General features: G+C 38.1%; 1 long non-coding RNA gene across 5 annotated transcripts in view; it reads left to right on the top strand.

Annotated features, from left to right (window-relative positions):
* LOC137861242 (uncharacterized) overlaps positions 1-26,690 on the top strand; it is an 81,169-nt gene that overhangs the window by 22,600 nt on the left and 31,879 nt on the right. For 3 of the 5 annotated variants that reach the window (XR_011099483.1, XR_011099484.1, XR_011099482.1), the window contains one exon: positions 8,250-8,374. This is a non-coding gene — a long non-coding RNA (uncharacterized lncRNA). Of the gene's footprint in view, positions 1-8,249; positions 8,375-8,477; positions 8,590-26,690 lie in introns of all 5 variants that reach the window. The other 2 variants (XR_011099485.1, XR_011099486.1) reach the window with 2 other exon arrangements.

Genomic DNA, 26,690 nt, shown 5'->3' with positions numbered 1-26,690 from the left:
ATACCACGTCTCGACTGGATCTGGGGACTTTGTCTTAATGACCTGATGCATTACACTTTAAATAACGTTTCCCTTTGTGTTGTGGTTGTTGTGGTGTTTTATTGTAAAGTTTGAACTGACAAAATACAGAATGTTATTCCTTATGTTATATCAGTAAATTTTAGAGAAACTGAGAGATGGAGCAATAGACTATGCCAGAAAAAACCTAGTTGAACATGGACTTTCCAACTTCTAGTCGTCTGTCTGCTAAACCACTTAATCATCATCATCAGTTGAACTGGTATTGCTGCAATGAAAACAGGCCATAATACTGAATGGACCCTCATTCCTCGGTTACAACAGAAGCTATAAAACCCAAGCAAAAGATTTCTCCCACTAGTCCAATTTATATTGATGAAAAAAAATAAAGATACCTCTCCCCTCAAATCAACAAACCTTCATGCTCAATTTGTAGACAAAAAATACCATGCTCTGAATCTGCTCCACTTTTTATTATTTTATAATATTTTAATTTTAACTACTTTATTTTGAGAATGTTTGTTTTTGTTTTTTTTCCATCCCAGGAGATTCCTTTTGACATGGGAAAATTTAAAAAATTTCTTAAATGAAATATATGATAATTTCAAAGGAGTCTTGTCAAGGCAGTCAGAATAAATGGGGATTTACAATTTAGATTTATTATACAGTTGTGGAGGAGGAAACAATCTGTGTTATCTGGTTTAAACATAAAGCACAGCAAGCACTCCTAAGTAATACAAGATATATAAGCAATTCTCAGTGTATTAAATGTTGTTGTGGTTTAGTATATATAACCAGCATAACAGGTAATGTCAGAAATGCCCACACACATCTTAAAAATCTGTTATAAGAAGTAATAAACGGATTTCTATCTTTTCCTTCCCTGCTGGTTGTTCATGAATGGTCCCAGGCTGACACTGGTTCTCTGCTCAATTTGGCTAATACTAGCATTTCCTCTGTGCAATCAGAATAAGACAAAATATAAATGAAGCAAATATGGGGCTAGCGTATAATTAGTATGGCTGAGTCAAATAGAAATACATTTCATTATAAACACTAAAGACTTGGTTAAACTTCAGATTGCTCTGGATCTGGTAACAGTGAAAAACTTGGGGTTCTGAAGAGGAATGAATCTTTCAGAAGACACCTTTATATGGGAAAAACATGATTTAGCTAATTAAAACAACAAACTTATAAGTCATGTAAAACTGCCTAGAAGAGCTGCAATGTAGGTAATAGGAAAGAAGCTTTTACAGGTGCATTGTGATTTTTTCCCTACCTTCTATAGAAATAACTTCAGTACAAGCTTATTTCAAAGTAGGTAGATTTTTTTTTGTTTGCTTGATTTTTTTTTTTTTTAATTATTATTTATAACAGTTTCATTTAGTAGCATTTTTGAGGTACAAATATCATGGAAGCAACTGGAAATTTAAAACGAGGATCAGAATAAGAGACTTATAAAATTTAAATGGGGAAAAAAAACCTAGCTGGATCTACATCAGCAGAATAACTGACATTAATGATTGTACAGGTACATTCATATTTGGATCCCTATTTGAATACTTTTTAAGGGGCAATAACACCATTGTCCATTTGTGTCTGTGGAGGCCATGTGATATCTGAATGCTTGGCTGTCATGTATTTGGTATTAAAAGTTTATAGCCTGATGGAAGCTGTAAATTTTTAAATAGAAAAAAGTTCCTGTATATGATACAATTGTTCTAATGCCTTCACTTTTAATGTTGATGCTCTTAGAGAAAGTGAAGCTTTTTTTTCTCCTTTCACTCTCTTGGCATTTCTATTTCATATGTCAAACATCTAGTGTATGCAGAATGTAGGGAACTCAAGTTCTTGCATAGACATTTACTTTGAACATATTCACCTTCACAGGGCATTACTAATGTGTCTAGACTGTCATTTGGGAAAGTCTTGGAAGCAGAGGAGATGATGTTCAGTTCTGCTATTGCTTTGAGTGAAGTTGTTATGTGACACGCCATAGAGCTTTGGACCAGGTCTGGGGTTCTGCATTCTGTTTCTAGATCTGCTGCTGACATGCTGTGATATGGTGCAAGACTTTCAATTTCTTCCTGCATGCGTTTCTCGAACTGCAGAAGTAGTGTGACGTTAGTATTTACATAAAGGGTGCATTCTCGATCAGAAGATAGAATTCTTTTTACTGGTAATGACAGAGTATCATCAATTACCTTGCATAATTATCTCTATGAAGACAACAATATTGGATGGTGCTGGAGCAGTGTCAGTTCTGTTAGTTGCTATGTGCCAGTTGTCTATGTGATTGGATACTACAGTGAAAGGGATGTAAATAGGCATGCACAGATCCTGTTCTGGCTTTGCTAGGGCAAGAACGGAGGCAGGAAGGGTGTTCAGTCTTTCTGCTCAGGATTGAACAAAATATCAGGCAGCTTCAGAGTCAGAGGTTGACCATAGCAGTCTGTGGTGTTCTGCCAAAATCTACTCCAAACTGTTGTCAATGAAATCAAAGTTCTTCATTTCAGTTGTACTGTTGAAAGTAGCTGGGAACACTACAGTAGCCAAGCAGTAAACTTCGGATAAAATAAGATATCAGACAGCTTCCAGTTGTTCCTATTTCTTTTTAGTAAATACTAATGATATAAGGTAGCCTGTCATTGAGGTCTTGAAATTATCTTATGCAGCACTTTTTTTTTTTTTTTTTTTTTCAGATGCAGTTAATGGTAGAAATGTTCTTGTTTAATTATCTCCAGTACAATTCACTTGGTTCTCTTCTAAATGCAGATGCAAAATTGTGGTCATTGCACTAACAAACTCTATATTTAAGCCATTTTGGAAATTAAGGATTTCAGTGAACTCTCATATATGGTATAGGAAGATATAACTTTGTATAAATTTGGCTTGGTAATGTGCAATGACTTGTCCTTGATGTGGGGTAAATATTTCTCATTTTTGTATCCTACTTGCTATGGAAAATAGCCACTAAAATTACTTATGTGAACTCATGTCTCTAGGTACTCTAGAAGCACTTTAAAAAGTTAATATTCACGATGTTACTTGTGCCATTAGGTGGTGCTTTCGAACTTCTCTAGCTCTAAGAAAGAAGCAAGAATAGCACTTCGATTTGTGCAGGACATGCTTTCATAGAGTTACTGAGAGTGCAGTAATGAAGACCAGCTGTGTCGGTAACAGGGTAGAGCTGAGAGAGGCTGTGGGAGAATGAGGTGGTGGAAGCTGAGACTGGGCTTGTGAAAAATTCTATGGGGAAAGTCATGTGCAGTGTATGTGCTGTAAGGTTAGGAGATGATTCAGAACCAAAGAAGTTTGTGAGGTCAATGCTGCTTCATATTAGCTGAAACTCTGGCTCACTGAAAGCTGACTTTGCATGCACACTAGTGTCTTTAGCTTTTTCTCTTTACTGTTGCGTGCCTGCTTTGGTGAGCTGCCATATTTGTTTATAATGAGATGTATCTCTTTCCTAAAAACCATCCAGGTCTCTGGTTTCAAGGAAAGATTTAGAGATATGCGCAGACTTCTGTAAATGGGTAGGAGTATCCTAGAGTCCCAGTTTTACTGGTTGGTCTTAATCAGACCAATTCCTGGCTCCTAGGAAGCACTCTGTCCACAAAGAAATTGAATAAAAAGTTGAATCTGAGCCTGTCAGAGCAATTGGGATGGTGAATGTTATTTACTTACCTTACAGTAACTCTGTGGCTAAAATTTATTGTTTGATTCCTTATTTAGCTGTTCACCTTTGAATACTTTTGTTTTTATTTAAGTTCCAACTTTTAATATAGGTAGTGGTTTTGCTACCCAGCTACTTCTTGGTTTACAGAAAATTCCTACAATGTAATAATGACCAATGACCACATGTAAAATCTACCTTAATACACTCTAGATGAGCTCCTTTCTTGGTAGACTTCTGTGCTTTGGCACCTTCTGTTTTCTTATTATGCTCTGTTGTAATGACTCTTTTGTGCTAGTGATTACTTTAATTTTTACGGCTTCATGGTGGAGATTCAAGTTATTTGGATAATACCACAGAATAAAACCATCCTATTTTTAAACCTAAGGTTAAACAAGATTGATACTCATTTGTCCTGGGTTATTTTTAATCCCAATGTGCTATTTTTGAGGATTACTTCTTGAACTTTTTTTTCCGGTATTTTTGGCTGGGTTCACAGGGGCTATGTAAGAAATGATTTAACTTATGATGCTTTCTTACTTATTAAGTGCTTAAAAATTTTTGTTGTATTTTTGCATGAATATTTATACTACAATAATAAATAATTCCTCCAAGTTTGAAAAGTTTTTCTGCAAGGTGCTCTGAGCATGCAATATGTAAATTGTGCTGTGAGACTCCTCAGAAATCTGCTGCATTACAGGATTTGAGCCTGTGGAGACCAGTCAAGGAATAGGAGTGATAAGTATTTTTTCATGAGGAAATGAAACATAGAAAGAAGTGGTATGTGTAAAACTTCCCACAAGATCCAAGATTCTTTGTTATGTATGTTCACCAAGAGTCAGTACAGTTGTGTTACTTAATGAGTATGTTTAAAGAAGTTTTATTTTTAGTGAGAGGTTTCTGTGATGTACAGTATTCTAGAAAGCTATATTATTTGCCTGTATTTTTGAAAATTGTGGAATGGTGTTTGGAGTTGTGGAAAGTTATTAATAGCAAGAGAAAGTATCAAATTTTTAAAGGTCTTTGGAAGAGAAGATGGCAGACTATAAGCTTTGATTGGTAGGGGAAGAAAGTGAATGTGCTTCCCAGTGATGGGGACAGCTGGCTTCTTTTCGAATAAATATTCAAGAAAGCAGGCAATGAAACCCTGTCATTCCTAATCAGGAATGGATTCCCAAAGAAAGGCTAAGTAGAAGAAGAAGCAGCCTAGAATTTTCTGATGGTTTGTAATCTCCAATTTTGTTCAAGATATTTTTTCTTGGGGTGACTCCATATTGTATCCCTGCTTGGAGCTCTTTTGGTGGATATTTAAAATATTTTTCAGGTTCTGTTTCCATAGTTATGTTTGCTCTCTTACTTTAAAGTCTCGCTGCAAATGCAATCTTTGTCTATTAGTGCATAAGGGAAAAGAGAAAATTCATCTTCTATGGCTTGAACAACAAAATCGATAGTTTCAATACTTTATATACTTGACTAGACTCTGAAGTCTTTGCCATTTAAATCTAATGCTGGGAAATTATTAATTATGGACCAGGAGGAATAATGAAAACCTATTAGTAACGATAGTAAGTGGTAGAAAATGTACGCAACACATAAAGAGCTGGTTAAATATGTCAACAGCAAATAGCTATGAAAGAAAGATTGTCTGGATGAAGATTACTTATTTCCTTGAGGATTAGCTTGGAGAAAATTACTTTTATTTTTATTTTTATTTTTATTTTTATTTTTATTTTTATTTTTATTTTTATTTTTATTTTTATTTTTATTTTTATTTTTTTAAATAACTTTGGCACAAACAATTGTGTTATGCTGATGAAATCAATTGACAAAAAAAATTAGGAGGGACTGTGAAGGCAGCAGACCATTTTATATTATAAAGGAAAGAATGGGACAGGCTTGGAGACAAAAAATAATAGAAAATCAATAAAACAAACCGCACCTGGGAATCAAAGCATCTTTTCTGGAGGCTCACAGATTGAAATAGTTGAAGAAGAAGAGGATCTGTGTGCATTGGTTGGTCGCAGGAAGAGTATGAGCCATCAGTGTGACATGGCTGTGGAAAAATGAAACATATCAAATGAAGTGATCCCAAAGAGTGAGTACTGATACTCATGTTCAGTCACTTGAGACCTTTCTTGGTATGTTTTTGAGCAATTCTAATCATTTATGATCAAGAGATGTGGGTCCAAACTGAAATGTCCAGCCAGAATCATCAGAGGAATGGAGAACTCCCTGTACAAGAGGAAATGAAAGCACTTGACTTACTCAATGTCAAAATAGAAAAACTGGAAGAAGCCTATGGTGGCTGTTATATCAGGAAAAATAAAAGCTTTTTTTTTTTTTTTTTTTTTGGTACTTCACCTAATATTGTCCAAATGACCATGTATAAATGTACATTTTTATTTTAAAAAAGAGTTTCCAATTATAAGAACATGGAAGTTCTGCAATTGCCTAGTTACTTCAATACAAAGAGAAATTGAAGTGTTTGTCCAAGTTGTATGTAATCCTGTTACTCTCAGTTAGACCATGACAGAAAGTTATATTTTTGAGACAACAGCAGTGTAATGAATTTCTAGGTCAAATCCCAAGTTCACAGTAGTCAGTAGGTGGTGGGTCAATGCTTTTGAAGCAGCGGTTGCTTATACACTTCCTGTAGGTTAAAGCTGAAGCTTCAGGTCTGTGGCCCAGGACAACTCATTTAACTGATCCTTAGCAGTGCAGTAAGATGGGGAGTAAAATTAATTTATTCAGCCAAACTGAAATAAACCCTTTAAAATATTCAGTTAAGTACTTTATCCTGCTATGTATATAATTTCAGTTTCTGATTTCTCAGAAGGTCCTCACTTTGAGTTTTTCGCTCCTTCTATATGAACACTGAGATCTTTGTGGATTCTTTAATCTAGCTGCCTCTGTGGCCTCAGTTAATGTTTTGAAACCATGCATTATTGTGTTTATGATTTCAGCTTTTGTAGTATATATGGAGAAACTAATGACAGTATGTTTTGATGAAAACAATTTCCTCTTTAGAATATGTCACTTGTGGTCAACTCTCCTGATAATTTTGGCTCATTATACTCCAGGCTTAAATGACTGCTAGGTTTGGGGTCTGTGACAGAGAGGAAACAAAAATGCTCATTCAGACTTGAAAGTGGCGCATTTGCTGCCTTTCACTTTTCATGAATTCACAGATAACCAACTTTCACTAGCTTGTGAAATTCAAAACACCCTCAAAATCCAGTGGGGAATGCAGTGTTTTGTGGATCACGTTAAGTGTGTAGATCACAAGGCCACTGTGCAGACCTTCTATGTAGAAGAATTTTCTTTTATAACAGAACGTGACACTGAATATATATGCAGAAATTCAAAATGAATTTTTAAACCATGAAAGTAATCAGCAGAGTACACAACACATCTTGAGGACTGTTACATGCCTGGCTCTATTTTTATTCTGAAGTTATTTTCTAAAATAAACATGGGTTGAAAAGCAACCCTAAGGTGGCCAAGTAGGATGGAGTGGGACCTTTGGTGACCTCTTCTCTTGGAGAATCCCAGGAGGGCCTTTGGTAAGACCTGCACTCAGCAAGATGAAATTATGTCAATTCAAAGGAATGTTTTTGTCTCCCATTTACAGACACCACTTCTTTTCAGGTAATCTGTTCTAACTAGATTTCTTCTTACTGCTGTCAAAATGTGTTCTTATTTACGCCTATTATTTAAATATTTATGATTTATTTTTTTTCTCTTTATAATTACCATTTTATGAAGACTTATTACTTACCCTGCTTTTCCTTTCACTATCTGGTCTGTTTCATCTCTCACTTAGGAGTGGAGTAGGGTCACTTTTGAATATTTAGGTATGAAACTGTGAACTGCCTAACTTGCAGATGTTAGCTCTGAACTCATGCTCCTTGCTGCCTGGCACCCTTTCCAGCACTGTGTATGTGTGCAGACAGCACTTTGCCAGAACATCAGAAAGCTGAGCTCTGTTATCTCCTCAGAAATAGTCCTTTATCTTCCAGGTGATAAATTTCATTACCTAGTCACCGACAGACATTGCAGTTAACTAGTCACTGACAGACATTGCAGTTCCACAGACATAGTCAACAGCTCTAAAACTGCATGCTGTAGAGGCCTCAGAATGCTGCACAGCAGTATATTTCAAAATCTAAACTGATCTGAATCTGTTACCTTGCCAGACCTCGTAGCTGCCTGGGAGGTAAAACACAAGGATTTCACATCTTTATTTGGGTTGGTTTGAACTTCATAGGATGAGTTTCATTGTTCACAGTATGATAGGTGAACCAATGCTCAAATACACACAGACTTGTCTAGAGAATAACAAAATTCCTCCCGGGTAATTTAGAGTTGTAATGGGGGTAGAGATGATATGTTTCACTTTTTTCAGACAAAACAAAAACAGCAACAAAAAACCTTCGACTGCACACATGCTTTTTGAGGTGCCAGGAATGGACTCTTGGCCAGGCTACCAGGCTGATGGTGTACTGCTAGATTTTAAGGCTGTAATGATTTTGATTCATATTTTTTTTTTCTTCAGAGTGGTTAATGACGAGACTAAAATGCATCTTGCTGAAAGTTCAGGTGACTTTGCAAGATTGTTCAAGAGCACCATGTTCTGCTACCTTCATTCAAAAGTTTTTTGATCTCTTTCATGGGATACAGGTGATGCAGCGTTCTTGTGGTGAGATACATGTGTAAAAGTTTCCGTTGGTGAATTATGATTAGCTGTTGAAATGGTAGTATTGCTATAGTGATCCACTACCAGTTTCTGTTTTCAGGTTACGTCTAAGTGTGGTTTTACCATTTATAAAGACATACCTGCCAGACCTCCCCACCTTCCTGAAGAACTCTGTGTTCCCTGCTCTAATAGTATATTAGTAAGTAAATAAATAAATAAAATGCCACACATTTTTTCCAAGAAAATTAGACCTTCCCTTGTTTTTCTTTGCCATGAAATCTAATTCATTCTGGATAACAAAAGTCAAGGATGCAAATGTGTGTCTGTCCATGCATTATAATGATTTTCTCCCTGAAAATAGAAATGTTTTATGTTCGGAGGTTATATTACAGGCACTTTTACTAATGAATTCATAATAGCATTCACCTAACATTATGTTGTTCTAAATGATGATTAATTTTTTTAAATAGTGGAACTGATGGAAGTGGCTTTTGTTGAGGCTGCCTAAATATTTCTGTTCGGCAGTGCAGACTTAACACGTGCTGAACTGGGAAACTTCCGCCTCCTAAGCATATTTGATATTATTCTTGTATTATCAAAAGTAAGCTTGAAAAGTCTGAGTAAAACAAAATTAAAAAGAAAATTACACAAATAGGTATTTAGCTATAATTTCAATGTACAGTTACATTTTTATGTTGTCAGAATATGCTTATCAGCAAAGATTTTCCCCTCAAGCATCTTTTAATAGTAAGAAAGAGAATATGAATAGTTTTCATATATACTGCTGCTTTTTATTCCTATGAATAGGAACTACTGATGTTATATACTATCTGTCTAGTAATATGTTGTCTGTTACATATGCCATGACCGTAGTGTGAAATATATATATATATATATATATATATATATAAAAAGAATGGCTGGATTTATTTATTTATTTATTTTCTTTTTTTTAACGGCAGTTTACAAGGCAGATATTGATTTTAGTTCTCATCACAAATGATATAACATCTGTACTTGCCACAATAGAACTACTACAGTTTAGGAGTTGAGAAGAAATTGTTCAAAGATGTCAGATGTATTATTTCCTCCTAGATGCATCCTCATTTTTTCTGGATAATGCACAAATGGTACAGAAAGGCTGACTCTGCCCATTCAATAACCATTTTCATCCACTCCGTGACCAGTTGAATGTTAAAGAAAAGAGAGTGAATTATTAGGCAGAATTTTAAAGCTCCATGGGGATTGTTTATCATAAGACCCCAATACTGCCAAATTAGTGCTACGTGCATGAGAAGTGAGATAAATGCCAACAGTAGGCAGATACTTCTACTTAACATAAAACACCTGGAGGGAAAGTTGGGTTTAAAGTCCATTTAAAACCAAAGAGGGTCTTGTTATCAGTGTACCTTTCATACTTGTTAAGACACAAATTTGTCTTATGGTTTTTAGCAGTATGCATGTAATTGACTGTTAATGGTTAATCATTTTGAATTACAATAAATTTGCTTTGCTAAGACTAGATCTCTAGCTGGTCTGAATTGTCACAGCACTACTGCTCTTACATTCTTTCCACTTTTCTGAAACATTGAGTATTTCTCTACTCCTATCTTCTTCGATCTTCTTCTATTTTACTTTATTTCATTTTGGTGGTCTCATGTTAAGGAGAAATATCTGTTTTGTGATAAGAATGTTTTTTTGGGGGTAAATATATGGTATAGCAAGTTGTAATGTCACTCTGAATGGAACATTTCTGGCCTGTATTTGCTCTTTATCTTGTTATAATGATATCAGAGGCCCAATGTAAATATCCTTCTGTTCCGTCCAATGACCCATACTTTCATTTAGTGTAATTAGAAAAACTTCTGTAAAACAGCCTGTCAGGGAGAAATAATAGGGCTGTTAGACATTTGGCAAAACTCCATTGCGTACTGCTGAGATACAATATTCCAGTTTTGCAGGACATTTGTCAAGCCGGCTGGTTGCTGAAATGCGCTGGAAAGATCCTCCTGTCACCAGATAGCACCTGGCGGAGGGCTGGGAACAGTCAACTCTTCCCACTTTGAGCAAATCTGGGACCAAAATCCCTTCAGGATTCACGGAGCTCGGAGGACCATGTCAGGAACCAGTCGTGTTTATTTTCATATGGTCCTGTTTCTTTTTTCCCCACTGAGAAATTATATTTTCATGGAACTGACTGAAAATCAAATAGATTCTGTGGAGAAATAACTTGAAAAGACATTTGGTTCTTTCTTTCTTTCTTTCTTTCTTTCTTTCTTTCTTTCTTTCTTTCTTTCTTTCTTTCTTTCTTTCTTTCTATATTTCTTTCTATATTTCTTTCTTTCTTTCTATATTTCTTTCTTTCTTTCTATATTTCTTTCTTTCTATATTTCTATATTTCTCATATATTTTTATCATATATATTTTTTTGTATATTTCTCATATATTTTGTATATATATATTTTTTTGTATATTTCTCTGAGGAAGTTTTTAAGTTTTTACTTCTTGCAGTACTTGAAGAAACATCAAAGTAGGCTTTAAAAATGGTTGTTGAAAGAAGGTATAGACTTCTTGCACCTGTGTTGTGGTGCCTTTTGCGGCAGTCAGAACATGCATAGTGCTGGTGCCATGTGGCCATGTGTGTCACGCACGAAGACCCGCGTGCTGAGGAATCCAACATTGCCTTCTGCTGTGTGTCCTTGAACCCAGTTCCACTAGGAATTGTAACTAGAAAATGGGAGGGAAAGGAAATCTTCTAGTTAAAAAGTTGATCAGAAGAAAGGCAACTGAAAGGAAAAAATAGTTTTAAGCAAAATCCATTCATTTATTTATGCACAATTGACAAATTAATGGAAAAAAATTGAGTGATTTTTTTTATAAGATATTTACAAAAGTGTTTTCAAACTCTTATTTCAATGAAAAAAGCTTTCCGAAGTAGGACAAGTCTTGACATTTTGGGAGAAAAAATTAAAAAATAAAACCTCTTTTATTTGTAGCATGTAGAACAGTAAGAGTTCTACTGCTTAAAAAAAAAAATAGCTCAGTGGTATCCGCCATATTTTGGTATGCACTCTCCTTTATTATTCTATTAAGCTCCTTTAAAGTACATTCCAGAATAGATTCACAGCTGAGGTGTGAGCCCCCTGTGCTCAGAACAGTGTGCAGGCAGCCAAGCAGTCCCAGAGCACTTGGAGCCCTTGGTGCAGTGGAGAACTGAGGGCAGCACCAGCCACAGGCTGCCAGCTGCCTTCTGGACTAACCCTGTGCCAGGTTGTCACCTAGAGTAAGTCAACATCACTATGCCTGATCATCAAGTTAATATTTCCCATTACATGTAGAAGATTAGATCTATGTAATTTCTTTTAATTATTCCACAATTTCCAGCCAGTCTTAAAACTCAGATAATTTCTCTATCCAGTCTGCCCTCCATGCTGCAAACACTGCAGTGAGAGCTCTCAACACCTCACAGCTCTGAACTTGGCCTTGTCTACTTGTTTAAAGGAGTCCAAATTGGGTTCCAGAGTGTAAACTATGCTCAGTGCAGTTACTTTGAATATAAACACCAATTTTCAGAGTTTGATCAAAGATCTGTTGCTGTTATGTAGGATATTATCTAGCAATCTGTAGAGTGTAATGCTCTGTAAATGTAATCTGTTGTCTAACTTTTGATCTTTTGTAAATTTTCAGTCTCTAGAAGTAAACCAGAGGTTTCTAGAGCTGTTGCCTAGCAGAAAAACTAGGCATATTTATGTCCTGCCTTCTTAAATGTCTCGAGTCTCCCTGATTTCTGGTTATCATCCTAATACCCCTTGTCATAACATTTTAAATTTCTACTTCACTGCACGGCAAAAGGAGAAGCAGCTCTTCAGGCCTGTACTGGTATTTCTATTTTATTATTTTTCTCTTCATATGTTGCTCTCATATTTTTGTAATCTTGTAAGTTTTGCTTCTCGAATGAAAACTTTCTTACCCTTTCTTGCCCTGCCCCCCCCCCCCTTTTTTTTTTTCTTTTTTTCTCACTTGTCCTCATAGTTGGAGTCTGGCTCATTCATTACTGGTTTGAATCTTTGTCCATAGACTGACACTGCAGCAGGAGCAGTGATGGACAACCCTAGCTTCTGCCCCTAAGGTATGCCTGCATGGGCCTGTTTGGGGCTCAGAGCACGGGTCACATTTTCTCCCCAAGGATGAGACAGATCCTGCAGTGTGGAGCTTCCTCCTCTTTGGCAAACATTACACACAAGAATGTAACCCAGCAATGTCAGGCCCCAGAGACTTTGAAAACAGAGGGCTTAAGAGTTGAAGAAAAACATTGGGAAGTGTCAAAGTAGCAGCTACTTCTTCCTTCATCCATTCTGCTTAGTTTTGCAGGTTCTGACTGTCTTTGTTGTTGTTTTTGTTGTTTGTTTGTTTTTTATTCCCCCCTCCTCTTTCTGTCAGTATATACAGATAATGTCTTCCTTGGTGGTTGTGGTGTCAGTTTGGAGGGTTTTGGTTTGCTTTTGATTTGGTTTTAACTCTTGGGGGCTAAGTCACTCAACATTGAGGTGATAGGGGAAAGGGGAACTGCAAAACATTTTTTTTTTCTTTCCCCATCAGATCATTCACTTTAGAGATATTAAGGTAAGAAAGTCAGAAGCTTTTCAGTAATGTTAGTAGTAAATCAGAGCCCTACATTTGCATTTCAGGGATTCAAGCAATGATAAGAGTTTCATTTACATTCTCATCCAAAATCTAGTAGAATTGAATGTTTCCCTTGCAGCTAATCAAGATGGGCATCTTTTGCAAATGTGATCTGGCTGACATGTTCCTAAAGCATTACAGTTCTGATTTTAATCTCTTTCACTTTGGTGATGTGAAAAAGTGAAGGTTTTAAGTCCATCAATTTTTGAGCTGCTCTGCATTTCTGCATTCTGATTTTATTTTATATGTCCCATGGGGTTGCTAGCTGTTGTTGCTTCCGTTTCCCTTCAGTGATGACAAATCTTTATCTTGTTTTTCTTTACATGTCTTACTTCTAATTTTGTTACTATTTAATGGAACAAAATCTGACTTACTCCATTTCCTGATTTTTTTTTTCCTGTGGTTTATTTTCTGTGGTATTTTGCTTTCATGATGTTGTTACCCCATCATGCCTTATTTCCTGGAGTGTTTTTGAATAATATACCTTATTTCCATGGTTAGGGCTACCTTCTCCTTGCTTAGTTACGAGGCCTGACTCATACAAGCAGATTTTACATTTGCCTCATAAATCTCAGTCAACTGTTTAAAGTTTAGTAACCTTTGGATGTACAATGGAAGCTTTATGATCCATAAAAGTTCAGACCATGACATCTCTTAATACTTAAAGAGAGATTATGGTGTTTAGAAGATGGAAAAATGGTCAACTATATTTATTTGCAAGTGCTGTTGGAGAAGTTGTTAATTTTGAGAATGTGCTACGTATTTAACAAAAAAATGTTATGCATCAAGCTGTTTGTATTCTGCTGCATCTAAATGTAAATTTTACTATAAAGCCAAAGTTTTGAAAATTCATTTGGAAATCTGAATGATCTGAACCCCAGTCACATGAGAATTGAAATAAAGTTTCTCAGGTGTTGCTTTTTTAAAAATATGACTGGTAATAGCAGTCTGTTCAGATTGGACATAATATTCTTGTTCCATTTATTTTCCTCATAATCTGATGAATAACTTTGTGTTTTATGTTTGGCTATAGTCTGTCGTGTGTGTATATGTGCATTTATATATTATATATAAAATAATGTGAGACAATTCATGCTAGTATAATGCCAAAGGTATCATACATGTCCTACCTGGATACAACAATACAGTGGTATTGATAATGAATTCTGCTAGAATCTGAACTGAAGGGCCTTTGCCAAAATACTTGACGTGACTTTCTTCTTGGAAGCAGAAGATCAAATAAAAGTTAATTGCAAAGTTTGATAACACTAAGAACCATCAACCAAGCATTTTATCCTCTAGTAACTAAAAAATATTAAAACATTATTTTGTAGCTAAATTAAGATATTTCTAAACTTATATCTTTAGTGTTTTTGGAGGCTATGAGTAGTTTTTCACTTCCAAAGAAGTGTGGGTGGGTGGGTGAAACAGTTAAAACTGGGGTGCCTTAATTAAAAAGTGAAATCCACATTTCTGTTGTGCAATTAAATTTCAAATTTTTGTCTTTGAAAGACTTGAAATCTCAATATTAGCTTCTCTGGACTTTTTTGTACTTTTATTGGTGTGTTGGCTGCTTTTAAACAGAAGTGTGTGATGATATGGCCTGAGGACACTAGTCTGTGTATGTTAAATGGGGTGATAAAGTGTCATAAGATGGTAGGAAAAGGGTGAACTTGGGTGAGGCTCTTCTGAGCTTGGGGCCCTGCAAGGAGGTTCCTGGTTTCCCCGCCAAACATCCCCGACACCCCCACCTGGCAGGGGTGCAGGGGGCAGCATGTACGAGGTGGGGAATGAGCAGCAGCAACGCGTGTTCTCACACTCTGTACATCTTTGACTTGCTCTAAGAAAAAAGGGTGGGGGAAGTCCACTTATTATTCATAAAGGACCAGCTTTTGGGCTGTTTTGCAGCTCAGTGTGAAAGGATGGCTTCTAATGCAAACAGCCAGTCAATGTGTGAACCTACTTTCAGTGGCTGGATAACATCTGTTCATGTTTCCAGGTGCTGATGCTCTCTTTTAGTATTAGCTATGAATTTGAGAACATGGGGAAAAAATATTCCCATTATTTACAATATTGAAGAAGGAGTGGTAAGAGTAGTACTTTTTCGGCTGTACTGCACATAATGCTGATAGTTTCTCTTTTACCAGAGAACTGGGAATTACATAAATGAGCCATAAGGTTACGTTTTAAGAACACTTGCCAGCACAAGGCTCATGAACTTCTGTACAATTAGTGCAAGTTTCAGGACAAAAGCATGTTTGAATTCCCCATCAGGTGAAAATCCTCCTTACCCCTCTCTCTCTTTCTCAAAACACCAAAACGAAAAATACACCACACTAAACAAACAACAGCAACAACAGCTGTGGAAGCTTTAGGATTTGGTGGAAGAAATAGCAAAGTTCATTTATAATTTTTTGTTTGTTTTTCCTGTGTGATAGTGAGGTAAATAGTAAATGTAAAGTGGTAGTTTTATTTTTTCCTAGTGACATAACCTTAAGTTGTCTTCCTATCTTATTCTACGGGTTTGGTTATCAAATGTAAGACTGGTGTTGAGCTACGTAATTTCTTTGGACTTCAATTTCATAATTTCTGATCTGACCACCAATAAATGTGTGCCACATAAATTTTATTTTGCTAATTGATTAACTAATCAATTTCTGAAAAACACTGGGAAGATACCTCAATAAAAGGAAATATTTGCAATGAGCACTATAGTAATAGTGGATGAGTTTTTGCTCAAATGTTTTGTTTTGTTTTGTTTTGTTTGTTTTTAGGCAAGATAATTTATGAACCTCTTTATGAACCTCTTTATGAACTGAGTGAAAAATGAACTAGATTAACCTGAAAGGATTTTCATATGAGATTTTTAGATATTCTGGTTTGAAATAGAATTAAAATGCCAGGAACAATGTATTTCATCCTGCATATTTCTACTAGCTGTAGTGAATGGCTTGGAATACATCAGACTGCTGTAGTAGTTCTGTGCTTCTGGACCAAGAGAAGTGTAACCTCTATGCACTGGCCAAAAAAAAAAAAAAAAAAAAAGAGAGAGAGACAGAAAAGGGCAAAAGGGCAAAAAGCAGGGTGTGGGGGGGGATGTGATGCACAAGGGAGGTCTGTTTAGTCACCCGTGATCACACCCACTTTCTTCTGGCCTGCAAGTAATCCCCTCTTCCTCCTCCCTCAATTTTGGCTCCAAGGCAAGCTCATTGGAGCCAAGCTCCATATTTCATATGGATAACAAAGCACCATGTTGGACTGATCTGTAACTACCCTTGCCCCATTTCTTAAGCTAAAAGTTTTAATAATGTGTGTGAAAGTGATGTTTTTGAAGCTGATTTCCTCCTTGTCCTTTATGAGAAAAGCCAGCATTACTAAGAAATTAGTAGTCCTCAGACTACTCATGCAGTGTGTGGTTTGAATGCCGTCTTATTTCTGATTTCTGCATATGTGATTACATTCAAAGACAAAAGCATAGACAGTGACTCTGACATGTATACCTAATGAAAGATAAAAGATGTATATGAATTGCATGGACTGTGACAAGATTTTACCAGATCATTCCATGCACAAATTATTGACAAGTTATTAAATGTTCCTGCTGAGTTGAGGCCTGACATTCAAAGGGAAACAAATATGAGAAATTCTATATATCCTGATTATTTGACACATAGACTTTGAAATGATTTGCCCAATTTTTGTTCAAAACCACACTCTTGAATAAGTAAGGCCATTTATGTTGTTGTGGCTTGGTTCATTTAAGATATTCAGAGTCAGGGATTAATCATGACAAAAGAAAATTCTGCATAGGTGCGGATGATGCCATGTTAGCCTTTTGCTAAACTGATTCATGGGTCTGGCTTGTTGATGAAGAAACCTTTAAAGAGTGCATTTAAAATAGTAACAGAAAATGGAGGGAGGGGAAAAAAAAGCTGGGGTTCTTTCTTGCTTCAGATTTTTAATTTAAAGAGTCTGTGCAGAGAAACACTTTGCACATTTATTACGTCTGGTAACTATAATGTAGTTTGGAGTTATGAAGCTTTCTGTATGCTTCCTATCATGTTAGAATGAAGTTCATCTTAATGTCTGCATCTGATAGGTAAATTTGTATTGAATGTGCTAATCAGAATTGGAGATGCATCTGTGTACAGAGGCACCTTTGAGTTCTCAGGTACTTACTTGTTTGCTTACCTCTGCTCACTGAAAACATTGGATGTGAGTGTTAAGTACATTTTAGGATTCTATCTAAAATGGCACTGAAAAATTTTGTCTATCAAATTGATGATGCTATGTTATAGCCATCCTTTGCATGGAGCCTGCCAGAACAGCCCCACCACACCCATCATATTCCTTAGAAAAATAAAGGAATCACTTAGCTATTTGTTTTTATCCTGTTCTTTTAGACTTTCAGAACAGCCAGATGGCTGAGCTGTGCAGAAGATAAATCATCTTGCACAAATGTGCTCCCCACAAAAATAAGCAAATGAATGATTAATTTAAAAATATTTATTGTGAAGGTCTTGCATTCTTTTCAAAAGATAAAAAATAAACTTGGTGGCATGTTTATACTGCTGCTTGATCTCAGCTGCTTAAATTCAACATTTTTTTTTGATCTGTGTTTTCAATAATAAACACAGCTTCCCTTTCTGAAAACTTGCTGCACATAAAAGCTTTTCACCAGTAGAATACATGACAAATAGAAGGACAAAAGTTGTTAATACAGTATTTTCAGTGGAGTGAAGGAAAGAAGCTTTCAGGAAGGAGAGGCCTGGATTACTATGCATATATTTTTTGAATCTATCAAAATGAAAATAGTAAATAAAGTTAATATATAAAGCCCTTTGAAAGAAATCATTAGGGATTTAGAGTATCCTTTCAAAGAGGAATAAAAACCCTCTCTTAGGAATGGATTTCTGGAAGCTGATTTTAATTGAAAAAGAGAATGCACTGTTGTGGTGTGGTGGGTTCCCTTTCTTTTTTTTTTTTTTTTTTTTTTCCTTTTAAAACAGATGTGGTAAACTGTATACTGGTGCTTGTAAAACCATTGCAGGAAGTTTTACTAGCTGTGAATTATCGCCTCACTTCATAGTGTGATTAACACTTCTAACTGTAGACTAATTAAAATGCCACTCAGTTGTGTAAAGAAGCGAAATAGCATCTTTATTTAATTTGCCAGTGTGAAGGCTAAAGGATGGAGCATATCAGACACTCAAGGCCCCACACAACTGGAGCATGCGGCCTCCCCACAGCTTCACGCAGATGCTCGTAGTGGGAGCATGTCCCATTGGTGGGGGGTTGGTGGGTGCTGAGCCACATCTTGGACAAAAGGCAAGAAACAGGGGCCTGGGAAGCTAGCTGTAGAAGGATTTGCACCAACTTATGAGGCTTCAGTTGTGTACTTGTGCACGTGGTTGTTACATGCTGTTGTTTGGCAAAACGAAATGTTGCTAGTATTTTTACGCTGGGCCAAATCTGTAGACTTTTGAAAATACCTTGGAGAAAAGGCCATGAGTAAAATATATCTTCTTCTTTGTAGTGAATATTACTGTTATTTCAGAAAGAAACAAATATTTTGGTAACTTTATAACATTAACTGGACAAAAAGAGGTTTTTCTTAACAGCTCTTTTTTTATCACCCCTGTATCCCCCTCCCCCCCCTGCATCTTCCTGATTTCCTGATACTGTTAGTCTACCATTTGTACTTAAAGAAAAGAGTTTTATAATAGAAAAAAATTGGTATTGCTATCCATCCTTATTTTCAGTGATCATGTAAACTAAAAAATGTAAGTGCTGGCTTTTCTTATTTAATTATTTACACAAATCCCATTGAGCAGCGTTGGACCCTAGTCATTAACAGTTTTTTGTTGTTGTTTGTTTTTTAAGCCAGACCCAGTGATGCTGGGCAGATTTTATTGCTGTTGAGAGATTCAATGTTCTCTGTTATTCTTAGCCTCTGACTGTTACTAAAGCTGAATATTGCCCACAGTTGTTTATCTTTTTATGCTTTGAGTTGTGAAGTCTGCTTTGCCTCTAGGATACCAGCTAAATTTATGGGACTTGTGTCTTTGTGCGAATGTTCTGGTCTTGAGGACCATTGTGAAATGTCTCTTTAACATTGTTGCTGTGGTTTCCATTAGGGTGAAAACTGTTCCATTTAATGCTATTAAGTATTGTGCTTTCTTGGTATTATGCTGGAAACAGGACCCTCTTGGATGAGCAAGAACACAGATTTGGTAGAATGTAGACTTGCCCTTTCTGTGGGTGCTTCATAGCACTGAAATGTTCCCCCTGAAGTTTGTTGCGTACACAGCTATGAATATCTTGCAAAAGAATACTTGATACAGGAAAAGTAGTAAAGTAGATTTTATTATGATTTCTTAATTGGATTAGATAAAAAAGTACATGACTTGGCAGAAGAGCTGCCTTCTGAAACAAGGGTATCTATCAATTGTGTGATTCATCCACACACCCTCCTCCATAAATGCCAAGGAGCTGCATTTTTCATTGTCCTCATCTTGAAGTTACACAAGTCACTGTGATCAGCTCTCATTAATCTTTTAACTTTGTCTTTTGAGTAATGTTTATGACTCGAAAAACAAAATAACAAATTCCATATGCTTGTTTTACATTTCCAAATGACAGGAGAGTGGTCCAGTATTAGGAGTAGGTTATTTATGTAAGACATGACTTATTAATGATATTATCAATCTTATTTAAATTTTGTAAATGCATCAAAATGGCCATATAGAAACAGCCCAATGTCTCCCTAGTGTTAGCATGCAGCATTTGACTGTGGCCAGAAGAGGAGTCATTGTAAAAGGATGCAAGAACATAGCTAGTGTATGGTAACTGCCAGCTTCTGGCAATCTGATTTGGATGCTTCATTACTAAATTAAGCAATGAGACTGTTCCCACACATGTAGCTCAGGGCACCACTTTAACAGTTGCCATCAATCATAGAGTGGTGTAATTTCAACAGATTTTTATCTGAGAAAAATATTGACAAAGAAAGACGTAGATAGATAATGTGTGTATAATCAGGTATAAGACTGAACAACCTGCACTTTTATCCATTACTATCATTATCAGAAGAGTCAGGTAGAAATTTGTACAGGACTGACTGTTTATGTTGAGTGGGTTTGATATTAAATGTCCCTTTTTTGTTGCAAGAAGCACGGCTGAAAGCATGACAGACACCAGTATGGTCAGATCATGCTCCATTTTATTGCCCGAATAGCCTAACTTTTATAGTGAACTTAACAGGGGCGGATAGTGTCTCACACAAGATTATTGGTCAAAAGCACTCAGACAAACAACTACAAGAAAACAACCCCACCTGCAAGAAAACAACCCCCTTGTGGTTAGCAGTCATGTAGACCTTGTCCTTGAAGCTGGTAACAATATTTTTCTAAATTCCTCAATTGGGCGATGTGGGAACACTGTCATGGGAACTTCTCATAGTTGCCCTGGTAGCTTGGTTTGCTCAGCTGCAGCAAGCCATGGGATTTTTGCTGTTTCAAGAAATCCCTCAACACCTTTTTGGTCCTATTTTTGTTAGGTAGTCCTTGTTTCAGGACTTATGGTCATCCCTGACTTTCTTGGAAAGCTGCATATTTGTGCCAAAGTTGTAACACAGAATCAGCTAGTACTTAAACAAATGAGGTGAGGCAAATGAGAAAAGTAACACAGGAAGGGTAGGACTCTGATTTCAATCTGAATTTCGTGAATGGTTATTATGAAAATATCTCTGTCCTTGAGGAAACTGAAGATTTGAGCATTTCACTTATGGAAGTGTATTTTGATATTTTCCTTTATTTAGCTCTTCAAATATATCACTTTTCCTCTGTGAGTAAATGATGGAAATTACTAATTTACATTATAATTAAAAATAATATGAAACATAAACCTAAAGTACACTCAAACTCGATGGGGATTACTGGACTCTGCTGTGCTAGAAAAATAGAGAAAGCTGTGCTGTTGGTATGTAGGTGAAGTGGTTGTTTAATTGCACTGTGGTAATGGATGGTTACTATAGCTCGTAGCTCTATACGACAACATTGTTTTTTGCAGTGTCATAAAAAACTGTTTCTAGTTTAACTGAAGTTTGCACCCTCTGAGCATTTATACTCTTAGATTAAACCAAATAATATATTTTTGACTATTAACTACCACAATATAAATAGTAGCTCCCGGAGTACTTTACTGGAAAAGAGGCAATATTTTTCAATTCTTTAAACAGTCTAGAAAGAGAGCCCCATTTCTGTGATAAGCCAGTGCAAGCTATTTTTCTGTATATAGTCACCTTAATGAAGTATTGCTCTGCGTGAGACTTCAAAGGACTCTGAGCTTTTATCTTACATTTGTATAGCAGTGCAATGTCACAGAGAGCCCTGGGAGCTAGGTTGCCTGAGAAGATTGGTGGGAATTTGTTACTGCCTTTTACTGAAGACAAAGGGTTAGTGACTAGGAGAAGCATTTCCTTAGGGAGGCAGATAATTTCCATCACCTGTGGACTGCAACTTTTTCCCTAGTGTTTAGTTTGGATAGATGCTCTTGTAAGAAGTACATCCATACACTGGCAGTTAGCTAGAAGACAGCAGGTTGTTTAGAAGGGAACATTGTGTTTTCAGTCTTACTGGATGGAAAACCTCTATCCCTAAGGTTACACCGAAACCAACAGCGTCTTCAGAAAGGCATTTTGGCACAATTTTGCATCATCATTGCTCTTTTCTTCCAAAAGAAAGGCAAATCTGACAAAATTAGCTCTGACATTTAAGAGTTCCAGAACATTTTTTTGTCAGGTTGATTGAACATAACTGAGCTATAAGAAGTGAGATGCTGTTTCACCTCTTTTTAATAAAACACACCAATCTTAGCTGTTGTATGTGGAAAAGGGATGACTTTCTACTTGTTGAATGCTACAAAAGGAAAAATGGGTAAGGAGAGAACCATTCATCTTTAAAGATGAAATAAGGGAGAAAAGGAAGGAAGCAAACTTTGGAAGTACTTAAGTTCTTAGAGAATTGAACCACGAGCGTTTATTTTAAACATGAATATGATTTGTGAAGAGAATCTTGACTATTTCCTTCCCTTTTCACAGAATCATAGAATATCCTGAGTTGGAAGGGACCCATAAGGATCATCAAGTCTAACTCATGGCACCACACAGGTCTACCCAAAAGTTTAGACCACATGACTAAGTGCACAGTCCAATCGCTTCTTAAATTCAGACAGGCTTGGTGCAGTGACTATGTCCCTGGGGAGCCTGTTCCAGCATGCAACCACCCTCTTGGTGAAGAACCTCTTCCTGATGTCCATCTTAAACTTCCCCTGCCTCAGCTTAACATCGTTCCTGTGGGTTCTATCGCTGGTGTTTACAGAGAATAGGTCACTTGCCTCTCCCCTCCCCCTCGCGAGGAAGCTGTAGACTGTGATGAGGTCCCCCCTCAGCCTCTTCATCTCCAGGCTGAACAGGTCCAGTGACCTCAGCTGCTACTCATCAGTCTTCCCCTCTAGGCCATTCACCATCTTCGTCGCCCTCCTCTGGAGGCTCTCCAACAGTTTAATGTCCTTTTTGTATTGTGGTGCCCAGAACTGCACACAGTACTTGAGGTGAGGCCACACCAGTGTAGAGTGGGACAATCACCTCCCTCAACCGACCATCAATGCTGTGCTTGATGCACCCCAGGACACGGTTGGCCTTCCCGGCTGCCAGGGCACACTGCTGGCTCATATTCAACTTGCTGTCAACCACAACCCCCAGATCCCTCTCTGCAGGGCTGCTCTCCAGCGTTTCGTCGCCCAGTCTGTATGTATGGCCAAGGTTGCCTCACCCCAGGTGTAGGACCCGACACTTGCTCTTGTTAAACTTCATGTGGTTGGTGATCACCCAGCTCTCCAATCTGTCCAGATCTCTCTGCAAGGCCTTTCCACCTTCATCCGAGTCTACAACTCCTCCAAGTTTGGTGTCGTCGGCAGATTTGTTCAAAACACCCTCTAGTCCTACATCAAAATCATTTATAAAAATATGGAAGAGGACTGGAGCCTTGAGGGACCCCACTAGTGACCATCCACCAGCCAGATGTGGCCCCATTTACCACAACCCTTTGAGCCCTGCCCGTCAGCCAATTGCTCACCCATCGTATGATGTTTTTGTTAAGTTGTATGCTGGACATTTTGTCCAGTAGGATCCTGTGGGAAACCATGCCAAAAGCTTTGCTGAAGTCCAAAAACATCACATCAGCTGTTTTCCCTTGATCGACTAGATGGGTGATCTTGTCATAAAAGGAAATCAAATTTGTTAGGCAAGACATACCCCTCATGAACCCGTGTTGGCTGGGACCAGTGACTGCATTGTCCCCCAGGTGCGCCTCAATAACTTCAAGAATCATCTTCTCCATGATTTTACCAGGCACTGATGTGAGACTGACAGGCCTGTAATTGTTGGGGTCTTCTTTCTTACCCTTCTTGAAAATTGGCACAACATTTGCCGGCTTCCAGTCTACTGGGACCTCTCCAGATTCCCAAAACCTTTGAAAATAATTGAGAGAGGTCCTGCGATTACGTCAGCCAGCCCTTTAAGAACCCTGGGATGGATCCCAGCTGGACCCATAGACTTGTATGGATCCAGATGGAGCAGCAAATCCCACACATGTTCAGGGTCGATTGGGAGTTTGTTATTCCCATTGTCATGGTCTTCCAGCTCAGGGCACCCTAGGTCCCAAAGCCCATCATCAATGTTAAAGACAGAGGCGAAGAAGGCATTAAATGTCTCTGCTTTGCCTATGCTATTGTATGTGAGAAGACCTTCCCCATCAAGTAGCAGACCTATGTTTTCTTTGGTTCTCCATTTTCTGTTCACATATTTAAAAAAACTTTCTTATTGTCTCCCAAAGACATGGCCAGCTTCAACTCTAGTTGAATTTTCTCCCTACATGAATTTTCTCCCTACAAACATGAACAGCATTCCTGTATTCCTTTCATGTTTCCTGACCCTCCTTCCAGCAGCAGTATACTTTCTTTTTTTGCCTAAACTCCAGTAGAAGATCCCTGGTCAGTCGGGCCGGTCTTCTGCCCTGCCTGCATGACTTTCGATATTTTGGAATTGCCTGATCTTGTGCTTTTAGGAGGCAGTGCTTAAAGACTGACCAGCACTGATGGACACCAATGCCTTCAAAAGCAGTTTCCCAGGGGACTTTGCTGACTAGTTCCCTGAGCAGCCTGAAGTCTCCTTTCCCTACATCCATGGCTGAAGTTTTGGCAGCAGTCTTCCTTTTGTCACCATAAATTCTAAACTCAACCACATCATGGTCACTATGACCGAGATGACCGCCAATTGCCATGTCTCCCAGAAGACCCTCTTTATTCTCCAGCAACAGATCTAGGAGGGCACCTTTCCTAGTCGGCTCCCTTAGCACCTGCACCAAGAAGTTATCATCTAGGTGCTTTATGAACCTCCTGGACTTGCTCGTGTCAGCTGTGTGGTGATCCCAGTTGATGTCTGGCAAGTTGAAATCCCCCATAAGGACAAGGGGAGTTGATCTCAAGGCATCTCTTAGTTCTGCAAAGAATAATTCATTGGCATTGTTGTCCTGGCTAGGTGGTCTGTAATAGACTCCCATAACGACATCCCCTTTATTTGTTCATGCCTTAATCCTTACCCAGAGGCTCTCAACTTTGCCATTGCCAGCTTGAATTTCCACACAGTCCAGCCCATGCTTCATATACATGTACATCACCACCCTGCCTACCCTGCCTGTCCCTCCTGAAGAGCCTGTAACAATCTATTGCAGCACACCAGCCACAGGACTCATCCCACCAGGTTTTGCTTATGCCGATGATGTCGTAGCTGTGGGACTGGGCCAAGACTTCTAGCTCATCTATTTTATTTCTCATACTGCATGTGTTTGTGTAGAAGCACTTCAAATGTGCCTCCCTACACGCAGCACCTTGTGGAGCTGACCAAAGGACCTCACTAGCACACAGTCCCTCTGATTCTAGTGCACCAACCCTTAGCTTATCACCGGAGTGCCTGGTTTTATCCTCTTCTCCCTTCAACTCTAGTTTAAAGCCCTATCTATCACCCCTGCCAATTCCTGAGCCAAAATCCTTACCCTTCTCTGAGAGAGGCGCATCCCATCTGGTGCCAGCAGGCCTGCTGTCACGTAGACCTTCCCATGATTGAAGAACCCAAAGTTCTGCCAGTTGCACCGGTCCTGAAGCCATGTGTTAATGTGGTGAGCCCGCTTGTCAGCATCAATCCCCTCTATCGGAAAGATAGAGGCAAACACAGCCTGTGCCCGATCCTTTAAGTAGTCACCCCAAAGCCTTTTTCAAAAGTCCCTTTTGATTGCTCTGACTTCTCGTTGCTACCTCATTATTACCAGCCTGAAAGACCAATAGCAGGTAAGTAGTCAGTGGGCCGTACCAGGTGCTTGACTTTCTTAGCGAAGTTTTCTGCCTGGTTGATACCATGGCCAGGTTCCTCACAAACAGGCTACCGGTACGGAAGGGAAAGACCCCTGCAAGAGAGTGGCAAGGGGCCCTGCCTACAGAAACTGCTGCGTTCACCTCGTGCTCCCTAGGGGCTGCTTTTGAATGGCCGGGGAGGGGGCGCTGCTGGCTGCACCTACATCTTGTCAGCCACCCTTGTGAGGGCTGCCGGGCCCTGGCAGCTCCCTCAGCTGCCTCAAGTGGCTTCGATGCCGAAAAAAAGCCTTGCCTATCGCGATTCCCTGCTCCACTGCAGAACGTGTCTGCCCCAGAGCTGTTTGCCTCGGCAATTATTTCAATTAATCTATGAGAATATGTAGTGCCTTTAAGCCATAGTGTGGCTAAGAAATGCTGAAATGTTTATACTTCAGCAAGAGAGACGAAGAAGAGAGGCCAAACTTAGTTGGTTTAAGTGGTACTGCAACCTGAGGTAGCAATGCACAACATTGTGTTGTCTGCTTGGAGATGCTTATGACAGTGAATTGCCAGGGAAGAAAACAAGTCCTTCAGCAGCAGCTGCTGAGTCTAATGTCTGTTTTTATGTTAACGAGGAAAAAAGTACTCATTTCCACAGCAAAATCAAGCATTATTGTAGGAAGTATAAAAGCCTCCAAGATGACTTAAGGACAAATAGAGAGAAGGAGGGAGAGCCATCAAAGGGTTCTTTACTCTCACGGGAGGAAACAGGTTTTGGTATGATCATCCTTATTTCATTTTCCTCGTGTTACTTGTATTAATGCAAAGTTCTTTTAATGAAGAAGATGTTGAAAGATTCTGAATATCAAATTGAATCTGAATTTTCAGTAATGTGATAGAAACCTTACAACTACCTTAATCCCTTGATTGGATGGCTGAAAAAGTTGTACTTCCTCAGAGTTAAACAACAGGAACCACTTGCACATTGATTCTTTATTTCATCTCATCTGATCACCCACAATATGAAATGACTTCAGCATGTAATAACTGGAACAACAGGAAGAAACAAGGTATGAGGCTCACATCTAAAATTTGAAGAATAAGTAGCTATGCTTAACATTCTGGAGGGTTCTTGAGTTGTCATAGCTAGAACATGCCTTTACCAGAATTGCAGTGAAACACATAATTTCCGTAAGTATGGTATATACT

The sequence above is a fragment of the Anas acuta genome, chromosome 9, assembly GCF_963932015.1.
Source record: "Anas acuta chromosome 9, bAnaAcu1.1, whole genome shotgun sequence".
NCBI classification, from domain to species: Eukaryota; Metazoa; Chordata; class Aves; order Anseriformes; family Anatidae; genus Anas; species Anas acuta.
This window is presented reverse-complemented; position numbering and strand designations above follow the sequence as displayed.